At 39.8% G+C, this 23688-nt stretch overlaps 1 protein-coding gene across 2 annotated transcripts in view; it reads left to right on the top strand.

The window, feature by feature from the left end:
• The window catches only part of plppr2b (phospholipid phosphatase related 2b), a 74297-nt gene that overhangs the window by 38916 nt on the left and 11693 nt on the right, over positions 1 to 23688 (top strand). The window lies entirely within an intron of this gene.

Genomic DNA, 23688 nt, shown 5'->3' with positions numbered 1-23688 from the left:
TCTGTCTTCTCTTTATCCTGTTCTTTGAATCTGTAGCTAACACCATCTTCAAGCAAGCATGTGTCTGAGTGTGTGTAGCTGTTATCAGCACTGTGGTGATATCATGGTCAGTTTGTCTGCTGCGCGCGTGACGTGACCATCGTGCAGAACATGTGTGTGACAATGACGGGCACAGAATCAGATATGTGACACTGACCGGCCGGTCGCAGGTCATGGCTGATCACGTGAAAACCGGCCTGATTCTGAGCATTGCCGATTAATCGGTGCAAGTCTCAAGTCTAGTTTACATGCTACCTGGAAGCAACTCAGACAACAAAGAGAGATCTGCTCTGAAATAGTGACTTATTACGCGCAGAGTTGACTTTGCAAACTTTCAACAAAGAAGAAAATGTCCAATGTCCAAATGTCCGCGCTGCTTGAGTGAGAGCCTGTGTACCTGCTTCAGGCGTGTGCACACGGATCCAGTCTGAGAGGCTACAGTTTACATTTAGGTTAAAAACATGGTGTAAATTGTGTCTTTTTGGGTCAAATTTTAATGTTGCGGCTAATGGACACTTGGATTACACCACACGAGCAGTATGGAGACATTTTGTTTTTTGTGTGTGTGTTCTTTTTTTACATTTAAAACTGGTCACCATTCACTTCAATTCTATTGGATTTGGCTGCAACGCTGTTTTCCACTGAAGCTCCAGAAGTGTTTTGTGAACTGGAGATCTTCACCCCTCCTCACATCAGCACAGGGGTGAGTAACTATTGAGCGACATTTCATTTTTGGGTGAACTATCGCTTTAAATCACTTTCTGTCTGTGTCAGCTTTTCTTTTCTTGGACACTTTGCTAGGCTGCTGCTATTAATGTTACTATCTACCACTGGGCTGGAGTGCCACTGCTGGAAATGGTTAAATGATAGACATGCTATCTAGCATACTGACATCTAGCAGCTAGTGTGCAGATAACAAAATCAGGATGCATTCTAGGGCACTGTAGTTTCATAATACAACTTCAAATTGTATTAAATTATATTTTTTATTCTTGTGGGCAACATTAAATGAGGTGCTGGGCCAGATTTGGCCTGCGGGCCTTGGGTTTGGCACGTGACGTAATTAAATGCATAGCTACTTCCTGCTGTACCTAGTGACTGTTGTTCATCTATGATTAGACAGTTGCTTTTCAGCGGAGGAGCTTAGCAAAGGGTCACTTCAGGTTTTGTCTCTTTAAATGCTCCACTGCACGTTAAAACAAAATCCACCTCACAGCGATCAAAAGCCTGTCTAGAAGCTGACAATGTTGAAAAACAGCAGTCATCTCTCAGGGCTTTCATGTCAGACTGAATGTGCAAGATTTGAACAAAACACACCAGAGTTGACCACATTTGAATACTGATGTGGTTACTCGATTAGAATCAGAGCAGAGCACTGTGTGGTGCGTGTGAGGCAGACAAAGAGGGAGAGGAAGTGAGAGGGTAAGTGAAAGAGAGGCACTTGTGTGGTACTCGGCAAATATGCTGTAAGTTTCAGTGCATCAGTGAAGGTAAGTGTGTGGGTGGATGACGGCGCACACATCTTCTCCTCCACTGAAAACAGATTCAGTGTGTGCAGGTAGGAGTCGAGGTGTGTGTGTTTGTGTGTGTCTGACTAGTGCTGGGATCTGAGAACTAGTCAGAGTGGCTACAGGCGATCTCTGTGACGCTACACACACACACACACACACACACACACACACACACACACACACACACACACACACTCATATATACTAAACATAATGCATAGACTACACAATAAACTCACCAGATGCAGTACAGGTGACATTTCAGCACTCACGCCAAGCTCCCCTTGTAGAAATGAGGGGTTCTCCAGCTTGCCCCTATAGGGAAACCCTTTGTGGTTCCCAGAAGAACCTTTTACAAAGGTTCCTCTTGGATCCCTTTCAGAAAGTTCTACCTAGAACCCAACAGAAAGGATTATACCCAGAACCATCTGTGAAAGGTTTCACCAAGAACCACCTATGAGAGGTTCTACAGAGAACTCTGGTGTAATGTTCCACCCAGAGCCTAGACTGCTCCATCATCTAAAGGTGCTACAAGAACCTACACCTGGGGTTCTATGGGAACCTTTTTTATATATAAAGAGGTTTTATCTCAAACACAGTCAAGAGATTCTACCAAGAACCTTTTTAGATTCCAAGGGTTTTATCTAGAACCCACACTGGGAATCTTTTTATTTTCTAAGGTTTTTATCTAGAAGCCACCCAAGGTGTTCTACCAAGAACCCCTTTTGATTCCAAGGGATTTATTTTGACCACACTCAGGGGGTTCTACTGGAAACCATTTTATGGTACAAAGAACCTGACAAAAAAGTTCTTCAACAAACCTTGAAAAGCTCTTTTTCCAAAAAGGGTTCTTTGGGTGAAAAGAGTTCTTAATAGAACCCTGGCTCTTACAGAGAACCCTTGATGAACACTGTCCTCAAGAGAAAGGTTCTCCAGAAGCAAATGGTTCTTGGTAGAACCTCAGCCTTTCAGAAAGAACCCTTTTGGAACACTTATTTCTAAGAGTAGCTGAAAGAGTGAGGTAAAGTGGCATTTGAAACATTAGCTAATCTTCTGTGCGTGCGAATCTGAGGTTGTGTAATGGAGGCCGTACATGTGTGTGCTGATTGCACACTACAACCCACCCATCAGTCGATACAGTTAAGCTGTGACCAATCACAGGATCAAATAGTAATTGTAGGCTTAAAGACGCATGTGGCACAGTGTGAGCCTTCACAGCGTGTGCAGACTTACACTGTGCCACACAAACACACTTGTAAGCTCAAGCAAGAGGGAATAAGGCTGTGAATGAATGAAGTTTTGAATGCAGAAGTTTATTTTTTCACCTTTTTTATGTGGGTCAGAAACATAATGCTAAATAGTTTTGCCCCGGAGAGCTCCGTGCTAATGCTGCTAAATATAAGCCTCTCAAACAGAATGGGAAGGCAAAGCGAAGCTGCTCTTTGAGAGGAGAGACAGTGAAGAGTTCAAAACGCAGCAAACACCACACAATGGGAGGAGGAGGACGATGTGGGAGAATGACAAACACAGGTTGTGTGAAACAGAGGTACCAAAGCAAAAACAAAAAGACACAGAGGTGCTAAAGGATGATGAGTGAAGGAGAGCAAAGAGGGAGCGAGAGAGTCTGTCCGATGCCAAGTTTGTTTGCTGCTGTCTGTTAAAGCTTGGGAAGAGCCTTCATGCATAATGCAGCTCCATGTGACAGAAAGATGGGGATTGTGGCGAATGATGGAGGCAGACCATATCATCCAGTCATGCCAGAGTTTATTAAGTGAAAGCTCTTGATACGCAGAAAAAGCTGCATTGTGCTGTTGTTGCCGTCATATCTTCAAAAACAGATGCTGGCTGTGGTCAAAGCTACATTTTGTTTTGACGTTTTAATCGTCTGAGGCAGAATAGTCAGCAGTACATACAGCAGTAAAGCAGATGCAGATTTGAATAATTGTAGGATGCGAAAGAGGCTCTTTGCCTTCCAGAGGTCAGAGGTCAGGGAGATGTACAGAACAACATGCCTGGAGCTGGAAGGAAAGTTTATTTGTTGTTTGGTGGTTCATCTTTTTCCCATGGATAACTGGCCAAACACAGATGCCCCAAGGTATGTTTGAGATATTGCTAGGGGATAGTGCAGTTCAATGGAGGTAGCCTGCAGGAAATAGTTCTGATATGTATGACATTAACAGCAAGCCTTAGGGGTTTTTTGTTTGTTTGTTTGCTTGTTTTTTCATTTTTGGTGTGAAGAGTGATGCTGCCTTGGGCCAAATTTCAACAATCATGCAGGTAGAAATCCACTAAAGATGAGGCTGAAATACCAGCTTGTTCACTAACAGCAGCTTCAATAGAATGTTACTGAAAAAAATCACAAAAAACTCCAAGGCACACTCTTTTTCTGCATACAAGCCTTCTTCTGGGAGTTTTTTTGACTCCCTGATGAAGGCTTGTATGCAGAAACGTGTCAGAGGGTCCAACATGGCAATGCTGTGATGATAAAAGCATTTTAGATGTTTTAAAAGAGAGTGCCTTCGAATTTTTTGTGATTTTTGAGTACACTATGTATCCCTATCCAAAGAGTACCTCAAACAAACTCAATTCAGGTCCAGAAAGTGCTCCTACACAAACATTTTTAGCTCATTATGTAAAACAGCCACACGATTTAATGTTTTGAGAGACTAACGTGTTGCTCTCAATGTGTTGTTTTAAGCCCAGTTCAGACCAAAGATTCGCAATGTGACCAGGTGAAACTTGCAACACCTGCCACTTTACACCAACGTATCATCTTCATAGCTCTGTAATCCAGGTCTAACTGCTGGATTTTCATGCTTTTTTATAGCTGGATATAATTTGTAGCATCTTAAAATATGAATGAGCATAGTGAGTTTTACAAAAGGGGGGGGGGGGGGGGGGGGTTTATGCTTTAAATTTATAGGTCAACAGAAGTAAGGACAGGTAAAGGGGAGAGAGAGTTGGAGGATGACATGCAGCAAAGGATCGTAGGCGGGAGTCAAAAACCACAGCTGCTGCAGAGGACTCACAGGCTTGGTAAATGGGTCTAATGCTTTACCAGCTGAGCTACCAGGCCGCATTACTGATAATAAGTCACTTGCTACGGTTGCATGTCGGTGAAAACATAGAAGGTGTGTGGTTTAGTGCGGTGACAGAGTGCAGTGACAGAGAAAAGTGAACAGAGCAGAGGAAAAGATGACTGATGAAGCTGTCAGTTTAGCAGTAAATTTAACATTTAAAGGCATAATATGCAACATTTTCAAGAAAGTAATGTAGAGACTCATATAACAATCCATCAAAGTACGCTGCACTGGCTGTATCAGCAGAGACCCTGCTCTCTGCCTGTATTTCCTTGTTTTCTCTTATCTTGATGTGCTCAGTAGACTCAGAACAAACCCAGAAATCAGTATTTGACATTCTGGCGTATTTCTGGTGTATTTCTGAACAACTTGGACAAACGCTACTGTTTCTACTTTTAAGGCTTGTTTCATGCAGACATCGCTGTTCCTAAAACTAACTGATGAGGTGATCCTCTCGTTCCTCTGAGAAGAGTTGCTACAAGGTGATTGGCGACACTATTCTAGGTCTAAGGTGTAAAACTCTGCCAATACTGACAGTTTATATCTTACCTCTCCAGCTGACTTTGTTAAAAGCTGATTTGCTGTTGAAACAGGTGGCATGCCTTATGTTCCAAAATCGCTGGCGACTTGACAAGCAGAATTGCAGGTGATGCAATCAGCCAACTTGACTGGACCTGAATCAGGCCAGTTCACAACACTGAAACTAGAAGGTCACACCACATGTATTCAGCCAAATGTGCGTCCTCATGAAATAGATGGTGCTGGAAGTTTGATGATGTAACAACTACTTGCAGGTCTTGCCACTTACCAGTGGTTACCATTGGTTGTGATTAGATATTTCTGCGAGGCGTAAGCCTGGGGCAAAAATGCTTGCATGTGTGTGCGTGTATGACTAACGGACCTGAGGCTTCTGTGATTCAGAATTCTTGAAAAATCTTTTTTAATGTTCCATGCTAGCAAATACTTTAGGGTCATGCCATTCTTGTGAATGCAAAATCTAAAGAACACCTTGAGGGACATTCTTCAAACTTGGCACACATCTCCATTTGGGCTCAAGAATGAACTGCTTAGATTTTTTTTTTTTACTTAAAGGTCATTGTGACATTGCAAACATGTTTTTGGCCATAACTGAAGAATTCATGTATTAATCATTACAAAATATCACATACATAGTGGTGGAAACTTACTAATTACACATTGCTAGTTACATCTACATACATCTACAAATACATGTAATCTATGACAGTTACTGTGAAAATATATGTAATTAAATCTAATAATAATGTTGGTAATTACAAATGTTTATATCCAAATATACTTTTCAGATTGCGTGGCAGAGATCTGCACTTCACTGAGTACACTCCTCTAGTTTTATTTGCAGCAAAATAGATACAAAAAAGAAAAGCTTATTGCTTCTAATTCATCAGATCTTCTTGATTAGACCTCAGGAATAAAATGGAAATGTCAAATGTAACTGTAGCTAGCAACACTTTTTTTCCCCTCTCTGTCATAAACACTTGTGGATGTGGAAATTGGTTTTCTCTCTTTACTTCTTGCTTACGTCTTTCAGGTAGATACGTGATTTAAATGGCAGTGGGAGGCTGTAGGTAATCCATGCTACCCCTGTATTAAGATGGCTCCCATCATGCTCCCTGACTGCTCTATTGTTATGTTAATGTTTCGAAAATTATGTTGTTCAGAGAATCCGGGCTTTTCCTGTTCTCATTTTTCGCCTTTCTCTTTTCTATATTTACCTCCTATTGTTATTGTAATCAGAGTTGTCATCTTTGACAAGAAATCCGCTCACACACACACACACACCAACACACATAAATGTACAATCACGCACGCACACATAATTTAAGTTAAGCTGAAGTAAGTGCCTTCATAGACGTGAAACAGGAGAACTTGTGCAGTTCCTTCATGCAATCATCCTTTTCTTCTGACATTTTCCAGTTGATTGCAATTGTCTTCAGCCTTGTATTTTATAACACATGCTGTGAAAGAGAACCCACACACGCACACACAGGCACAAGCTCTTTACACACACATCAGTCCATTGCCCATATGCAAATTGGCCAGAAGTTTGCATACTGTTAAGCCCCGGGACAATCCTTCATGAATTATGGAGTCACATATGACAAGCAGAAGAGGACTGGGAAGAAACACTGAGTGGGAGAAACTCTAATATTGTTCTCTGTCCCAAACAACGTATTGTGAGGACATCAGTTCTCTTGATGGTTTCATCTTTGAGAAGGATGAGAGAGAGCGACATTTGTCGGGAGTGATTTGGTGCTTGTGTGTTTGGTACTGAGAAAAGTCAAATTGTCAAAGTCATTGACACCGCAGTCAGTGACCACAGTGGACAAGTGACCACTTGTAATCAGAACTCATTTTCTTACTCTGTATGCAAATAAACACTAGAGCTATTTTGTCAGTTAAATTTTCATTACTGATCATTCAGTACAAAAATGTGGTTATTTGTTCATTTGTTTCAGTTCAGGGTCACACGAAACTCCTATGTCACCCTACATGAGCCTCATGTTTTATTTGTGCTGTTAGGAGCCCAGCAGGAGAGATGCTCCATACTGCACTAGGATCTTTTAACTGAACTATGAGCAGGACGCCTATTTTTACTTCTTCTTACTGTAAACTGGAAATCTGATGTTTTCACCTCATACATGACCTCAAAAAAAGGCATTAATGACAGGCAGAGAAAGTAAAAGTGTGTGTTTCCATGGAGTCTCCCCTGCCTGGTCTTCACAGCAACATAATATTTTTTTTACAAGGAAAGAAACAAGCTAATTTGTTGTATTTAATGCTAAATTTACAAGAAGGCATGAATGATTAAGAATTCGCCGTAGCTCTTTCACTTTCCCACTCTGTATCCAAATAAACACATTTGAAAAATGCGCTGTTTTTAATCTGCAGCTCAACATTAGTAACCAACATGCCGGACAAAAAAGACACAAAAGAAAAAAAAAGGAAAAACAAATTAATGTATAACATTTGCCACATTACAAGAAGGCCCAATAATTAAGAATCTGTTGTGGACGGCATTTCACAAAGTTTGAAAAGTCTCTGATTTTTTTTTAATGGAGTCTGGTGATTCTGCGTGACAGGTGTGTTCACAAACATCCTCTGCTTATCTGGGTAATACAGGTTGAATTAAAACAAAATGTTGCTGTGAAGTAATTGCAAACAGGAAAAAAGGATAAAAGGGGTTTGACAGGCAAATGGTCACAATGGGCTTGCAGAGAAGAGGAAGGCTGCAGTGCACAATCTGCAGGGAACATCTGTGTATGTGCTTTGGGAGCTGATTGGAGGAATGAGAGGCAGGTGTGTACTCTCAGAAAGTGGAGATCAGCTCTGGGTTGCACCCATTATGAGTGTAAATTCAGCACTAGAGGCTTATTAACTACTTGTTAGTTTGACAGTAAATCAGCTACTAAAATTGATTTCAGCACTGTTACTTGGGGCATAACCTGAATAGATTGGACGTAAAGTCACACCTCAGGAAAGTTGACAAAAATGATCACAGATAGCATTCTGTTGTCATGGTTAACACACACATTATCTTTCTGGCTGGCGTGACCTCCACTGTGGCACATTAAGGTAAGTTAGATTGAATTTGAAATATCATATTAGTAAATTACTTCTTTACTAGATTACTGCAGAGGTGGGAAACTTGAGTCACAAATATAAGGACTTGACACTTGCTGGACTGACTGATAAAAGATTCAACTTGACTTTGACTTTGTATTCATGACTTGAGACTTGATTAGACTTGAGACAGATGACTTAAGAGGACCTGACTTTTTAATAATTAGATCTATGCATTTTTTAGACAAGGCAGCAGAGGCCATTGCACAACGTATCTATCTTCTAGTCTAGGGCTAGTCCAAAATAATAAAATTGGGATTCGGGGACTATGCTGTCAATGACATAGTAAGAAGGGATCAGTGGTATGTAGTGTCATATGAGAAGAACCTTGGACAGATGTGTGATAAATGTTGTGATCCATTGAAGGGGAGACTGGGCAGAAGGCCTGACACTGATCTAAATTTTGTGTCATACTTCCCCCACTCTCCACTGTTGTTCATTTAGGAGACTTGTTATTGACAAATGACAAAATGATGATGTGTGGCAGAAAAGAATGTTTAAGAATGCTATTTAATTGTTACTTAGGGTTACTTAGGGTTTTGGTGCAACTTTTATTTTAGTAATGCATCAATCACAACAATTTTGTAATAGTTTATATTATAACTTGCACACAGCTGGTGCAATAGGCTGCAGGTGGAGAGGTTAGTCACAGGATACGAGCCAAAACAATAAAGCCAACTAGCTATATAAGGTTTTCAGTTTTTCTTGTTCTTAGGTCGCTATGAGAGAGAGACTTTTGGAAATATGACTCATGTTTGCTGGCATCATTATTATACCGAGCTAATTTACCCACCCATCCTAACAAAAATGCCATATTTGATGGCATAATTGGTCTTGCTATTGACCATAACCATCTGTCTGTCTCTATCTGTCCATCCGTGTGTTTCTCGTCCTCTGTGTACATGCAAAAAGAGAGACAGAGAGAAAGTCCGAGACAGAAAGAGAGAAAAGCAGACAGACAGACAGATCAGTAGTTCAGCAGTTGTGCCTATGAGATGGAGCAGTGACAAAAGGGCAGGGATAATAAGGGATAATCACAGCTTTATCCTGTCTCTGCCAATCACACTGGGTAGAGGATTGAGAGATGAAGACAGCAGGCCATGTAGCCCCATGTCGATACGCCTGACCAGCTATCCGCTCCCACTGTGATAGGCTGTAAGACATGCTCTAACCCAGAGATGAGACGCCTAATCCAGCAAGATACACTCACACTCCCAAGTCTGGCAGATTAGCTGCAAGGTCTCTTCCCACAGTGATCCAAGATCCCTCTGTTTCTTTACAACGGGGAGGGGGGAGGCAGATGGAATAAAACACAACTTATAGGAAGAGAAGGAGAACATGAGGAGGAGAGATGGGTAAAAGAGGACACAGAGGACAGAGAGGGAAAGACTCAAGAAAGAAGAGAAAAATGCACAAAGAAACGGGGTCATACCTCAAACCTTACTGAATACAAACAGGATTTGAATTATGAGAGATAGAAAGAGCAAGAAGGAGGCGAGAAAGGATGATTTATATTTGAATCAGGACAAAAAAAAATGTTTCTGGTAGCCTAGTTTCTCCTCCACAAAGACCTGGGAAAGCTGCCCGGCCATGAGCGAAACACAGAATAAAAGCAGGGTGAGACAGAAAGAAGGAGATGGATGGAGAGAGTGTGGGTGATGATGAAGCTGAAGCAGCTAAATTGTCATGGTTACCATCACTAGTGTGTGAGAAGGCTGCCTGCATATTTGTGTGTCTTTGTGTGTGTTAAAAGTAGAGCACTGGGCTTGCAATGTCAACAAATGTCATGTGATATTTGTAGAAGCTTTATGTAGACTTGGTGTAATGCTCGTGGAGGTTTTTGTGTTACATTTCATTACTGAAGAGCTGCCCTCGGTCGATATTGCATTTTTAGAAGGAGTGTAAGTGTAAAGGACTTCCGCGTAAAACACACATTATATATCCATGAACACAGATTAGGAATTTAACACCCCGGCTGATATGATTCAGTTCATGGTGTAAATGCGTAACTAAATTTAGTGTCCTCTCACAATGTCCCAGAGCTGTTAATGATGAACGAAAAAAAATCCCAAAACCATCTGTAATAAATGCATGCATTCACTAGCTTAAATTTCCACAGTCCCCTTAAGCTTAAGTTGCTTTTTATATGTTGTGACGTCAAAGTGGCTTTAAATGCTGCATCACTTGTTCCTGTTCTGATTGCTGTTATTGTTACTCATAGCAGACACAGTGTGTATATAAGGCTGTTCTAAGACAGTCAAAGTGTGGATCTCTGTTTTCTACATCCCTGTCTGTGTGGTAAACTTGAATACGTGTATGTGATATATATGATTTGATGCCTTTCTTTAAAGCCACTTGTGTATTTTTCTGTGGAGGAGCTGTAAATGCAGCACCTTTATTGTTAGACCAACATGTTTCTGCTTGTGGCTTTCATCAGGATCAGCATGAAACACTTTACAACAAACAACTTTTAAATAGGGTAGGTGTGAAGCAGAAAGAAAATAGAAAAGATCACTCAGTAGAGTGCAGATCCCCAGCTGGCAACAGATGGTGAAGCACCTACTGCAATGCCACCTCAGCTGCCAGATGCAACCAGATTCACAAAGCTGTGCCAACATTAACATGATCCCCACGTACACCGTCCCAAGCTGAAACAAGATGTCGCACTGAAGCAGCTGTCGATCAAAGCAGCTCCTAGTTGGCTGGTTAAGAAGAGTGAGATGTCACCTGTCAATGGTCATATAAAACAGTAGTAAGTTGCAGTTTACATCCATGTCTGTCCATAATGAAGACTTTGAAGGAATTTAAAATGGAACTTAACACTATATTAGTCTGTAACTTTAATATTTAAGGTCTGGGATTTAATGGCATCTAGTGGTGAGATTGTAGATTGCAACCAACTGGATGCCACGTCCCTCATCATACTTTTCCAAATGTAAAGGAGAAACTACGGTGGCCAAGTAACTCATGAAAGGCACTCTATAGCCAGTGCTTGGTTTGTCCATTCTGGGTAATATGTGGGGTTGTATCGGATACTTACTGATGGATAGTCAGTGTGTTACCTACAGTTGCAGGCAGTCAACACGCCAACTGAGCACTGAGCACTTAGCACGGAAGCTAAGCAATGTACTGTTGTAGAAAGGTATTTTAGCCACTTTTAAACAGCTGTAAAAATAAATTTAAAAAATATTTTATTTGTCTTCCATCGTATTTTTCTGCTTCATACCTACTTATTTAAAGGTCATTTGTGATGTGTTTCATGATGACTCTGATGTGGGCCATGTACTGAATGTATTGGAGCAAATGACAGCATCATTGAGAAAAACTGAAACAATCTGATGTGAATATTATAATGTCACAGTGACGTTGACCCTCAACCTTTTGGATATAACATGTCATTACCTCATCATTTCATCCTTTGAGATATTTGTGTTTAATTTAGTCATAATAGTATGAATTCTTGAGTTATGGCCAAAACGGTGTTTAGTGCAACGGGCTGACCAAAAATTTCTTCTGTGTAGTACAAGTTTTACTTTGTATTTCGATCCTTTATCTGACTGAGGTTTGTGTCAGTTAGAATCAGATGTTAGCAGCCTAAATGTGCTGTGTAATGATAAATCCATGGTGCTGTCCATGGTGCTGAAGTACCAGATGGGCTTCTGTCAGTTTCAACTTACGTCTATGATATTCTGTAAACGACTGACTATAAATATTCAATTCTATACTACTGTATATTTTAGCATATATAATCTATAGAGTAGTGTACTTACAAGTGTATGCCTATTTGTGGCAGAGAAGATCATTGAGACACATTGCCTGTACAATTCCTATAATGTTTCAGTGACCATTCAGTAGCGTATGTGCTGGTGAAAATCTTCCACTAGACCATGCTGTATCTGTAACAAAATATATTAGGGGAAACATGACAACCAATATAGTTCTCACTATAGGGTTGTAGTGAAAACTATATACGCCATCCCCCCCTGTTAAAAATGAACAAATCACATACTGGAAGTAGGTGAAGTTTTGCGAGAAACCCCTGCTCTGCTCCAAGAAGCCGTAAATTGAAAGTGATGGTTGAATGAGCATCCAGGATACATCTTTAGTTCCTGTCTGTACAGTCAGAACCCGTCGTGAGATGCCTGCTGACGGCTCTATTGTCTCTCTACACATTCTCAGAAAATGAGGTTTTCAACTGCCTGTATTTTTCTGAAGCATCCTTATGTGTTTTGATCAACTTTTCAACCTTTTTCTTTCTTCTTGTTTTTCTCCTTTTGATCCTCATTGTCAGCCTTCATCAAGCAAGACTACACACTTCCTTACACACACGCACACACAGTTTAGACTCACACTCACAGAAGCTAAAGAATATCCAACAATCGACTGTCACCGTGTCACAATAGGTACAAAATCAAAGACAGCCAATTAACCTCCAGAGCTTCTCCCGTCAGTCTCCCACAAACACGTTTGTGTGCTCCTCTCTGTGCCACCTCCGCTCACGACTGAAAAACTCCAGAGTTGCAACCCTTTTGACAAAAGACTTTTAACAGTTTAGTACACGCACACGTTCAGCAAAGGAGGTCATGTGATCATGTGAGTTTGTATCAGTCATCTCTCTCTTTATCTACCTTTTTCTCATTCTCTCTCTCTTTTTTTTTTTGTTATTTTCATTAACTCCTCCATTTGCTCTCTCCTAGTCTGTTGTCTGTTCATTTCTCTGTCTTCTATTCGGGTGTTTACACACAAACGTCTGCCTGTATCTTAATCACACCACCTCCTGTGACTAGCTGAGGTTTCTCTTTATCCCTTTGACTACCCAAGGATGAAATGCATGTGGCCTAAAAAAAAATAGCGCTTGCCTCCAGAACACAGTCAACATCTGCTCAAAACTAATTGGCTGCCAAGTGTTTTTCACCTTCTTCCAGTTGATATCAGTAGAGTGTATTGTAGTATAGTGTGTGGAGCATACAACTTTCCCTTCCACTAAGAACAGAAACATTAAACCCACTGCCAGGTCTCACATACCTGCCTTGTGCATGTTGATTTTAGGAAAAGACATCTTCTTCTCAAAACTGAAACATCCTGAAGCTGAATGCATTTTCATTTCCCTACCAGAAAACAGCATCTGCCTTAAAATTATTCGTAAAGTTACATCACTTCCTAACATACGGCATGGGAGTAAACTAAAATTTGTCCAGATAAGCAATGTTGCAGTGTTATTTCTGCCTCTATAGATGAGTTAGTTATTTGTTACTTACTCATAACTAACATCATTTTCTCAAGTAGCCTTGTTTCTATATAGGTGGACAGTTTACCGACTCCCAACAGCTCCCTGTTTGCTTCCAAATATCATCCTTTTTGAGAATATTACCATGAAAAAAGATGTGTATATAAAATATGCCACTTCCCAACATTGTTGATTAGTCTCTTGTTGTCCCTGTTGACTGCAATGGTAGGGGAAAACAGAAACATCAAGGATGTCAGCATCAATCTTGACTAAAGAAAGCAGGCTGTAGGAGCAAGTGCACAACGCTTCACAAAAATATAACCGAGGCAAGTGCTTTTTATTTTAAGCAAAGGACACACCACTTAGCGTGTTCGCTACCACACGGAGCAGAATATGAGAGCACCATTGAGAAAAACTGAAACAATCAGATGTCTCCTTGCTCACTCATTTGTCTTGTTTTCAATCAGGACGTGGTGTTACTCTGACTGAAGTGTCCTCATATCAGCCAGGCTCTGCCAACACTGACTTTTCAGTGTTTTAGTTCACAATTTAATGTGACCCATATGTTTTGTGTTTTTGTCAAGGTATTCAAACAGAGCTGGGATCATTATCAAGTTTGTGTTTCTAACTATTTTCTAAAAAGTTCTGGATTTTTAATTCCAGTTTTCCAGCAAAATAACAACCACAATATTGATAGGTGATTGTTGCGCCTCATTCCCAGGTCGTAATAACGCAATTAAAATGACTGAAATTTAAATGGGCCTATTACTTGTTACTTTTGTCTTACCTGAGATACAGACAGCCTATTTTCTGATCTATGATTGTCGCTCAGCCTTACAGTAGCAAGACAGTTCAGGTGATGTGAGCTTGTTTTTCATTACAGTGTAATATTAACTGATCATCTTAAAATGATTATTTATTAACTTCCTTAGCAATGCTTGAGTTACATGAATATACATACAGCATCATCTGTAGTCTTCTTCTACCAAACCCTTCTGTCCAAATAATAGGCAATAAAAATGTAGCTTACACGTAGGAAGACTATTTGTTGCTGCCATCTGGCTGTCAGCAGTAATATTAATTCCTGTCAGTGATAACGGGCACAATGATAGATAAAAGTTGACAGATGTCACTAAAATAAAACAGCTACACAAAAAATTATACAGCTATGTGTACATTAAAGCTAATACAAGAAGTTTTTAACTGGTTATAAAACAGTCTCAATTTAATAGTGATGCCTCTATATGACCTACATAAACAAATGAGAGAAGATTGTTTTTGTTACACTCAATGGCTGATTGGTTGGATTCTCCTGAAATCAAATGAAATGCGAGCCTGTTTGCATTTTCCCAGACAAAAGTTACAATGAGTCATATTTCAGCCAAAGAAATAGGAGGAGATATTTCTTTAGACAGTGTTATTTTTGATGTTATTTTTTGTGATCGTGGTGGTGGAAATACTGCCAGTTTTGTGCACAGGAGCTTTAAAAAACAACAAAATAGAAAAGTTTTTTGCACTAGCTTTAGACATTTAGATTTACTACATTTACTAGACATTTAAAAATCAAGTTACTTTCCTTAGTAAATGTGGTTGCTTTTATATGCAGTAACTGATAAAATAATACAATAACAAGTGTAATTACTAAATTTCAGTCACTTGCCCAACACTGGTTGTCAGAAAGTTTAGATGGGGTGGCACGATGGTGCAGTGGTTATCAGAGTTGCCTGACAGCAAAAAGGTTCTAGGTTTGAACCTGCTGGCTGGCTGGGGCCTCTTTTATTGTGTTTGCATGTTCTCCCTGTGCCTGAATGGGTTTCGTCTGGGTGCTCCGGCCTCTTCCCATCAGGTTAATTGGTGACTCTAAATTGCCCATAGGTGTGAATTACTGTTTTGTCTCTGTGAGTCAGTGATGGACTGGCGACTTGTCCAGGGTGTACGCTGCCTCATGACTAATAATGACAGCAGGGACAGCAGGACAGGAGGGATAAAAATCATTGCCCGGGCTGCCAACATGCTCTTTGTGTCTTCACACTGATATGTACACAGTAAATGCATGTGTGGCCTGCTGTTACCCTTTTAGATCGACCCTCTTAAGAAGGGCAGCCCTGAATGATGTGGTGCGATGGCATACAGCGCGAGAGCAGCAGACACCTCAGCATGGGGAGCAGGGTGTATTTTGCTGTGGGCTACATACTGACACATTGACAGTTTCCATCTGCACTATCTGAACTTGGAAGAAAAAAAAGTCTACTGAACTCAAAAATACTCTCAATTTTCCCCCACCATCCTGCCTGCCATTAGAGGGAAACTCATGCGGTAGAAAATCCGTTGTGTTCTGTGTTCAAAGATTCCTTTCTTTGTTTTGTGTTCCTCTGTCAAGTGTCACATTGTTGGGTGGTATTCTCTTTGTTTTGCGTGTCTGTAGGTTTGTCTTTGTGCTTGTGTATTTGTTATTGCTTAAAAACAAGGACAACAAAATGACAGTGATATCCATGGATTGCTGTAGCTGTATTGTAAAGGTCAACTGGGATTTACTGTAGTTGTTATGACATGTTTCTCCAGTTTGAAAGAAGGTCTGCTATTTCTGCCATTACTGCTGATTTAGACAAGATGGTACCTGAATGTCATATTTGATTTAGTTTTCATTATCATCATTAAGTGTCTCAATGTCATAAATGGTCATGAGCTATATTAAACTGCATATTTCAGGTTTGATCTGCAACACATAGCAGCTCCTTTTTTTTACCACAATATGCTCCATTACTGCTATTTGCATAATAGCTGGTCGTTAGCATCAGTTGTACTAGTGTTGTATTTGAAGCCTTGAAAAATGCATAATCAAAACTGACATTAATGTATACATGAAGGTGTAGAGTGCATACTGTGAAAGGTCACAGCATTAAATCTGCATTAATGGAGTTTTTGGCCACTTGGGAGCAACACAAGCTGTAAACACAACACTGACATATTATCACCATAAAAATCTGTTACCATATGTTACAAATGCTAGCAAATAGTTGCCTATTAGCACACCCAACTGACAGAGAGCAACATTAGTATCCATTTGGAGTCATTTTTCTAGCCACCTGATGAATTTAAGTTCAGTATTCACTCTCCTTTTAGCTTTGTTTTGGTCCCCACCTACTCTGTCACCTTTGTCCGTCTGTTGTGTGGTGCTGGACAGGTAGTGTACGGCGTATTATCAAAGCTTTGCCTTGTTGAAAACAAAACTGCAGTCTATGAAACCAAAACAACGAGCTGAAAGATGCTAAACCAAACTGTAGAGCTGAGGGGAACTGGAGAGGGTCTGTCACTATGAGCGTCTCTGGTGCCTTCACAACATATACACCACTGTAATCTAACACTTTCACGTAAATAGCAGCAAAAATAGACCATATGACTGCATAAGAGGGTAAATTAAAGAGCATAGTGACCTGACATGTTGGTCTGCCATCAAACGTAAACACCATCATCAACAACATAGACATCACAGATATCTCACACCTCATCATCATCATCATCATCATCATCATCATCATCATCATCATAATGATACTAATAATTTTAACTTTATTTATAAAGCACTTTCAGTTAATAAGTGCTTTACAAAGACATAAAACAAAAGAAATTACATAATAAATAAATTGAATTCATACAATAAAAATGACAAACAAATGACAAGGTATTGATTGTTAAAACACAATAAAAGCAAGTAAAGTAAAAACACAAGAATAATCAGTTCACAAAAAAAATCGGTTCTGAAGTGTGTTCTCAAAAGAGAGTTTAAAGAAGAAATAAAGCTAGGCCACCTGATCAGCTCTGGGCAGGTCGTGTCAGACTCATAGGGCCCTGACTCCAAAGCTCTGCCACGCCTCTCCTCTCTTTTCAGTTCTGACCTAGAAATTACAAACATATACCTCTGCTGTAGGATCTCAGGCTGCATTCAGGATCATATGGAGTTAATAAATCAATGCCAATCTCAGACATGCTTTAAAATTAATCTTTACAATTTAAAAAACAAAGTGTGCAGATAACCAGTGTGGGGATGCTAAAATAGGTTTTATATGGACGCTTCTATTGGAATTTGTAAGTTGTCTTGCTGCAGCATTTTGAACAAATCCAAATTTGGAGAGGATGAGTTGAGTAAGACAGGAATACAGTGAGTTACAGTAGTCTAACCGGGATATAACAGGCAGGAATCTGGGCTGAGAGCCAGACGGCTGAGGTTCCTAAACCAGCAGATTAAAGAAAAAGTTAAAACAGACTCAATATAAGAGCTATAAAATAGGATTGAGAAGGTCTTTTCAACATGAAACTGAGATCATTTCCAGAGGCAAGAGCAGTATGAATTCAAGGCAATAGTTTAGTAGAAAACAGTCAGAGCCAAATAAAAATTAACCACAGAGCTAGCATAAATACATCTTCATTTATTAAGTGGCCAAGAGATTGTAGCTTTTTGTGTATTATTTATATGAATATTGATTACTGTACAGCGAGTTCTGAATTAAAAAGCTGCAGGATAAAACAAAGGTTTCTTCAAAGCCTGGTGTTATCAGTACATTTTATATTTCTCTTTATTAAAGACCTTTTAATGGGGTTAAAGTGGATGCTCAGTTAAGCAGCAGGAAGCAACCTTTCAGTGAGATCAGCATAAAAAGGGATTAGTATTGACACTAGACACTTTTGAATACATGGCTGTGGGAGAAGTGCAGCATATAACAGCTCAGTGGGAGCCCGTAACTATTGAATGTCAATGTGAACACATTAGCTTGGGAGTGGTAGAAAACAGTAATTGAGCAAAAGAAAAAGTAGTGGACATGGCAGCAGCTTCCTTAATGGGGATGTGGACTTTATTTTCCACCACAGTGAAAAGCAGAGAACATACCAGAGAAGAAGAAACAAGACCATTCGTTGTCCAGTGTTATTATCCATAGATGTGTTTATACCATACAACACAAGCTCTGTAGTAAGCACTGTTGTCACACCAAAAATGAATAATTCAGTCAAATGTAAACCCATGAATGCATGTTTCAACACATCAGCGCCAACACCACCAGCTTCTGTATTATTAACAAACGGGCAGATGTGCACATCACAAACATCTCTCCCTCTCTGTTCCTACATGCCCTTCAGTCTCTCTGAATTTCGTTCCTTCGGTTTGATGTTGCCTTTAAGGAATCATGAAGGAAGTCGGGCTCTGTGCTGTTGAAAACACGGTGTGAAAAGTATGAAAGTCAGCTTGTTATTGAAAAAGTGTTATTGTCACTGTGCAACTTGACAATCTAGTTAAAATCAAAGTATAGAGATGGGGCAATTGGGTGCTTGCCCCACACCTTTCCAAAGACTTAAAATTGTCAGAGCCCTAGTCTGCTATGAGAATTAATAGTTCCACATCTGTATGTCACTTATGAAAACTTTTTTGATTTTTTTTATCATTATTAAGTACAAGGTGTTTTCACAGTGTAATGACTAAAGAATAATGACACCGGCCGCGTTTAGATTGCTTCTCTCCTAAGCCTTGCATTTACTATGCAAATCTGTCTGCCAGTGGGCATGATTTTTTTCCTGGGAAAATGATGTTTCCATCATAGACTACATAAATGAACAAATTCACGCCTGTTCTCCTCATGTTTCCTTTTTACGTTGCTCCTCCACCCCAACACCAACCCCTGCTGTTGTTATTTGTTTGTGCGAAGCAATAACATTACTCAAACTATGTTAATACGATGCAATCCACACCACTCTTATTCCCAAATTCAATATAAAAAGGTTACAATTTGACTTAACCTCTTCAGAGAATATGCTTCTTTCCTCTCTCTTATTTCCAAAGTAGGGTTCATCACTTCCAACATGTTTTCATCCCAGCTTATTGACTACCGATACAATTCCTGAACCAGAGCCAGATTTTGACACAACTCTTGTTTTCTTTGCCACAGTGGCACATCAATGATACCATTTTGAAATGCTAAGGGGCTGAAAGGTTGTCTGTTTCCACTTTTAACATATCAGAAATATTGATAAAATCTCTTTCAGTCAGAGTTTTCCTAAATTATAATTCTTTTAACAGTTACAACAACAGTTGGGTCCTGTCAGCACCCTTGACCAAAGTGCTAGCTTAGAGCTGAAGTTTGTCCCCAGGTTCCCACGGCTCCTCATATTTGTGATGGGTTTACAGCAGAGAACTCATTTCACTGTGTATGCAGTACTTGTACGACTGTAAAAAGTAAAGTTGGTTTGGCTTTATTTACCTGTCTTTTATTGTAGGAAATACAAAGCATGCAGCAGGTGTTGGCAGATTAGATAAACTTTTGTTGGTATTTCATAGAAATCAGGATGAAGCTGTTCTGTTCAGTTGATGTACTTGATGAACAAAAAGTTGGCTCCAGACTTTAGTGCCATAAAGACAAACAGATTTTGCAGCAGATTCAGATATTACTAATTATTCCCTTTCTTTTTTCAGTTTTAATCATCACTGAATTTATGTTTAGTTCATTGTACAGCCAATTAGTACATATGTGTTTGTTTTTAATGTCTGTGGCTGCAGCTGATGTGTTGCTTATGCATCCTGCTGTCCTGCAGAGATGTCTTCCTCTTTGAGGTTATGTGGCAACTACAAAACTCTTTTAATGTATGCATCTTCCTGTCGTAATGCACACAACTTAAAGTGTCAGACTCCCTTGGGTTGCTTTACAGAAAAAAAAAACTTGTTTGGCCACACTGCGTTGACAGCTGTTGAAGCCTTTTTGGCACATTTAAAATGGGCCTGTGATAGTTTTAATTATGTTGCAATCAACCTCTTTTCTTTAATCTGTGATCTCAGTTTCACAGTGATTAATTGCCAACAACACCATTTACAAGTCTCTTATGCCTTCTGCCCCTTTGGCTGCTAGCTGACTATCATCAGTGGCTGCTGTCTCCTCCACTCCTCTTCTTCCTCCTTTTCTCCCCCACACTCATTTCACAAGAGCTTCTCCCAGAAATACATCAGGACAGTAACAGTTTATTCAGAGCACTGCTGCCAGGGTTTTAACATGAGCCAGGATGAGAGCGCACATCAATCTTGCGTTTAAAGTGAGTCTACCTAGTTTTCTGTTGCAGAAACACTTTCGTCATGGTGTTTGAATGGTTTCATGGTCTCGTTCCCTGAGCGTATAACCACCTCACTACATATGTTCTGGCACAATCCACAGATTCCCTGATTCAGTTTTAAACCACACCTAAATCCAATTCAAAGAACTGAGGGAAGACTGTTTTTCGTTTCCAGCAGCCCAAAGCTCCAACACATCCTTCCTGAGCCCTCTAAGAGTGCTGTGGAAAACTTTGTATTTCAAGGCCTACAGTACCTTTATGGAGCTTTCTCAATGGAGCAGATTGTGACTATACTTCCATCGGTACAGACAGAGTCATCAAAGAGCTCTATACAGTAACTTTGAGCAACCCACTGACAATTTTCTCACAGTAATATAATGCTGTACAGGATATATATAAGGCCATCATGTACTATTTGGCATCTCTGTCTTTTTAGCATATTGTAGCAGGCTTGCACTGTGGGGCTGACAGGCATCACATCAATGTCTGCAAGAGATGGTGCCTGAGAGGATGAATGAACTCAATTTTTTCCTGAAACCACCATGGCAGTCCCTGCCCCATAGAAATTGAAAAAAATAAATAAATAAGAAGAATGTCTTAAGAAAAGGCATGAAATGTGATGCGCCCTCATCCTGGGAACTATTTTTATAAAGTTAAGATAGGAATTAGGATTAGGATTTTTCCCAATTTGGTTTTACAGAAGCAAATCCAACTAACTTCAGGAATCCTATTTTATTTTAGCTTCACCCTATCATATCTTAGGTTAGGAAATCCTAAATACTCAACCCAAAATCATTTCTCAACTTTTATGTCTCTTACCAAGCAACCGATACTACTTTTGTCATCTCATCAAGCTAGATAACTGTTGTTTTTTTCTCACTGAAGCGTACTGAAACATACAGTGAAACACACAAAAACTGGTTTAAAACCCAACAACAGACACTTAACCTCAAGACAAGTGAGTTAGAAGTGTTGATAACATCTGTTGAGAAATACAAAGATGCTCTTTTTGTCAAATTTACAGCAAGGCTAATTTGGATGATAAAATAAAGAGAGTTAAGATAGCAGGCACATTCCTCAAAGTATCACACACCCATTGTGTAAAAGCAACAAAAGAGCAATCATACAGATTACACTACCATTATCCACTATTAGCTAACATTACTGTTAGCAATAGTTAGCAAACATTACTGTTAGCTACTGTTAGTGAACACTACTGTTAGCGAATGTTAGGGAACTACTGTTAGTTACATTAGCTGGTTAGTAAGTTTGACACTACCACAGGCAGAAAAGTGAAAATAAGGACAGCTAAACGGTTACCATAAAGTTAGAGAGGGAGTTTATATTAGGTTTTGGAAAGTTAGCATGCTTGTGTAATACACTTTTCTTATCTTAAGTTAGGACAGGAACATTAACTTAATAACTGTATATCTGTAAAGGTTTTTCTTTCCCTATATTAGGTCCTTACCCTAATTACCATGGTTACCAAACAGGTAACATAGGATCTGCAAGCATAGATGTATTATAAGATGTAGATGTATTTTTTGTATTTTGTTTTGTTTTGTTGTCACTGGATTATTTGTGTACTGACAGACAGTGTATGCAAAAATGGTGCACATTCAGTCCAATGAGTTGCTCATCTGGAGTGATTAAGAATTTTACATACAACTTCAGACCCAACAATCAAAAATATTTAACACTGCTTTTACCATATAACATTAGCATACATTCAAACCCAACACCCATTCATACTGTACAGTTATTTTTAAGGCTTCAGTTGTACCGGTGGTGGGAGTATAGACTCATTTTCGTCACAGGCAGTGTGTGATGTAACTAGGAGAGGCCTGGAGGTAAACATGTGCTACATATATATAATCCAGTTGTCTAATCTTTGGCACCCACCAGCTCTGCCAAAGTGCCTGTAGCAAGGCACCAAACCTCCACCAGCTGCAGGGAGAGCAATTTATGGGTGACATTTCACACAAACAACCCTGCTGAAATAAATGAAGCGTAGCATTAAATTTGTGTGTGCTTGATGAGGAGAATATTCAAGCAAGCCCAAGATAACGGATAAGATCAGACAAAAACAGATTTTTATCTAACATGTTTTTTTTTGTTTTGTTTTTTGAAGAACTTGAGGCCAATGTATGATCATGTACAGTACAGTTTTTTGTAGTTTATTTTCCTTTGGAGGGTTGCTGAGCTTCATTAGTGCTACCCTGTTTCGTTCTTATTCTGTTACACACAATTTCACCTCGAAGCTCTCCAGTAATAGCCGACCTTACAGGAGACCTACTCAGTGATGTTACTACTACCATCCAAAAATTCCCTGCACACCGATTTTTATGATTCTTTTACGGGCAGAGTTAATAATCCAACAAACCTGTCTATAAGGATTTCTGGAGTGCAAGAACTTTGTAGTAAGCACTCTCAGAAATAAAAGTGCAAACCAGAACCATATAGGGTCCTTCATGCTGTCCTCATAGGAGAACCGTATATTCGTAGGGTTTCATGTAGAGCCCACCCAGGGGGATGCAAAAAATATATTTAATAAGGGTTCCACCTATAACCCTCTTGTCTTCTGAGGGTTCTACAAAGAACTATATTGTATTTGCAAAAAGGTTTTGAATCCTGAGGGTTCCAAAGGCTTCTTTGGATGAAAAGGGGTCTTAACTTGGAACCATTTAGTCATACAAAGAACTTCTTGGGAACCCTTTTTACAAAAAGCGTTCTTCAGAATCAAATGGTTCCGTGCAGGACCTCAGCCCTTCAGGGAGAACCCTTTTGGAACCGTTATTCCAAGGCTTGAAATATACTTGCTGTTTAATGATGCATTTGAGTTGTGCTAATTTCTGAGGATGTGCACAATTGTTTTAAATGGACACAGGATAGTCGAGGCAGCCTTGATTCGTTTGAACGCATGCGTGAGTGTGCAGTCAAATGACTGTGAATTTATGCAAAAGCTTGAAGGTGAGCAGCGCACTACAAAAACAGCCACACAGCCATCACATCTTGAAACGACGTCCTAAGGAGCCCGGAACTTCTTCTCCCCACCACACACGACTTCAAGGCTGCTTCA

This window comes from Lutjanus erythropterus, chromosome 3 (assembly GCF_056507025.1).
Source record: "Lutjanus erythropterus isolate fLutEry1 chromosome 3, fLutEry1.hap2, whole genome shotgun sequence".
Taxonomy (NCBI): domain Eukaryota; kingdom Metazoa; phylum Chordata; class Actinopteri; order Lutjaniformes; family Lutjanidae; genus Lutjanus; species Lutjanus erythropterus.
The sequence above is the reverse complement of the archived record's forward strand: the minus strand, read 5'-3'. Positions and strand labels throughout refer to the sequence as shown.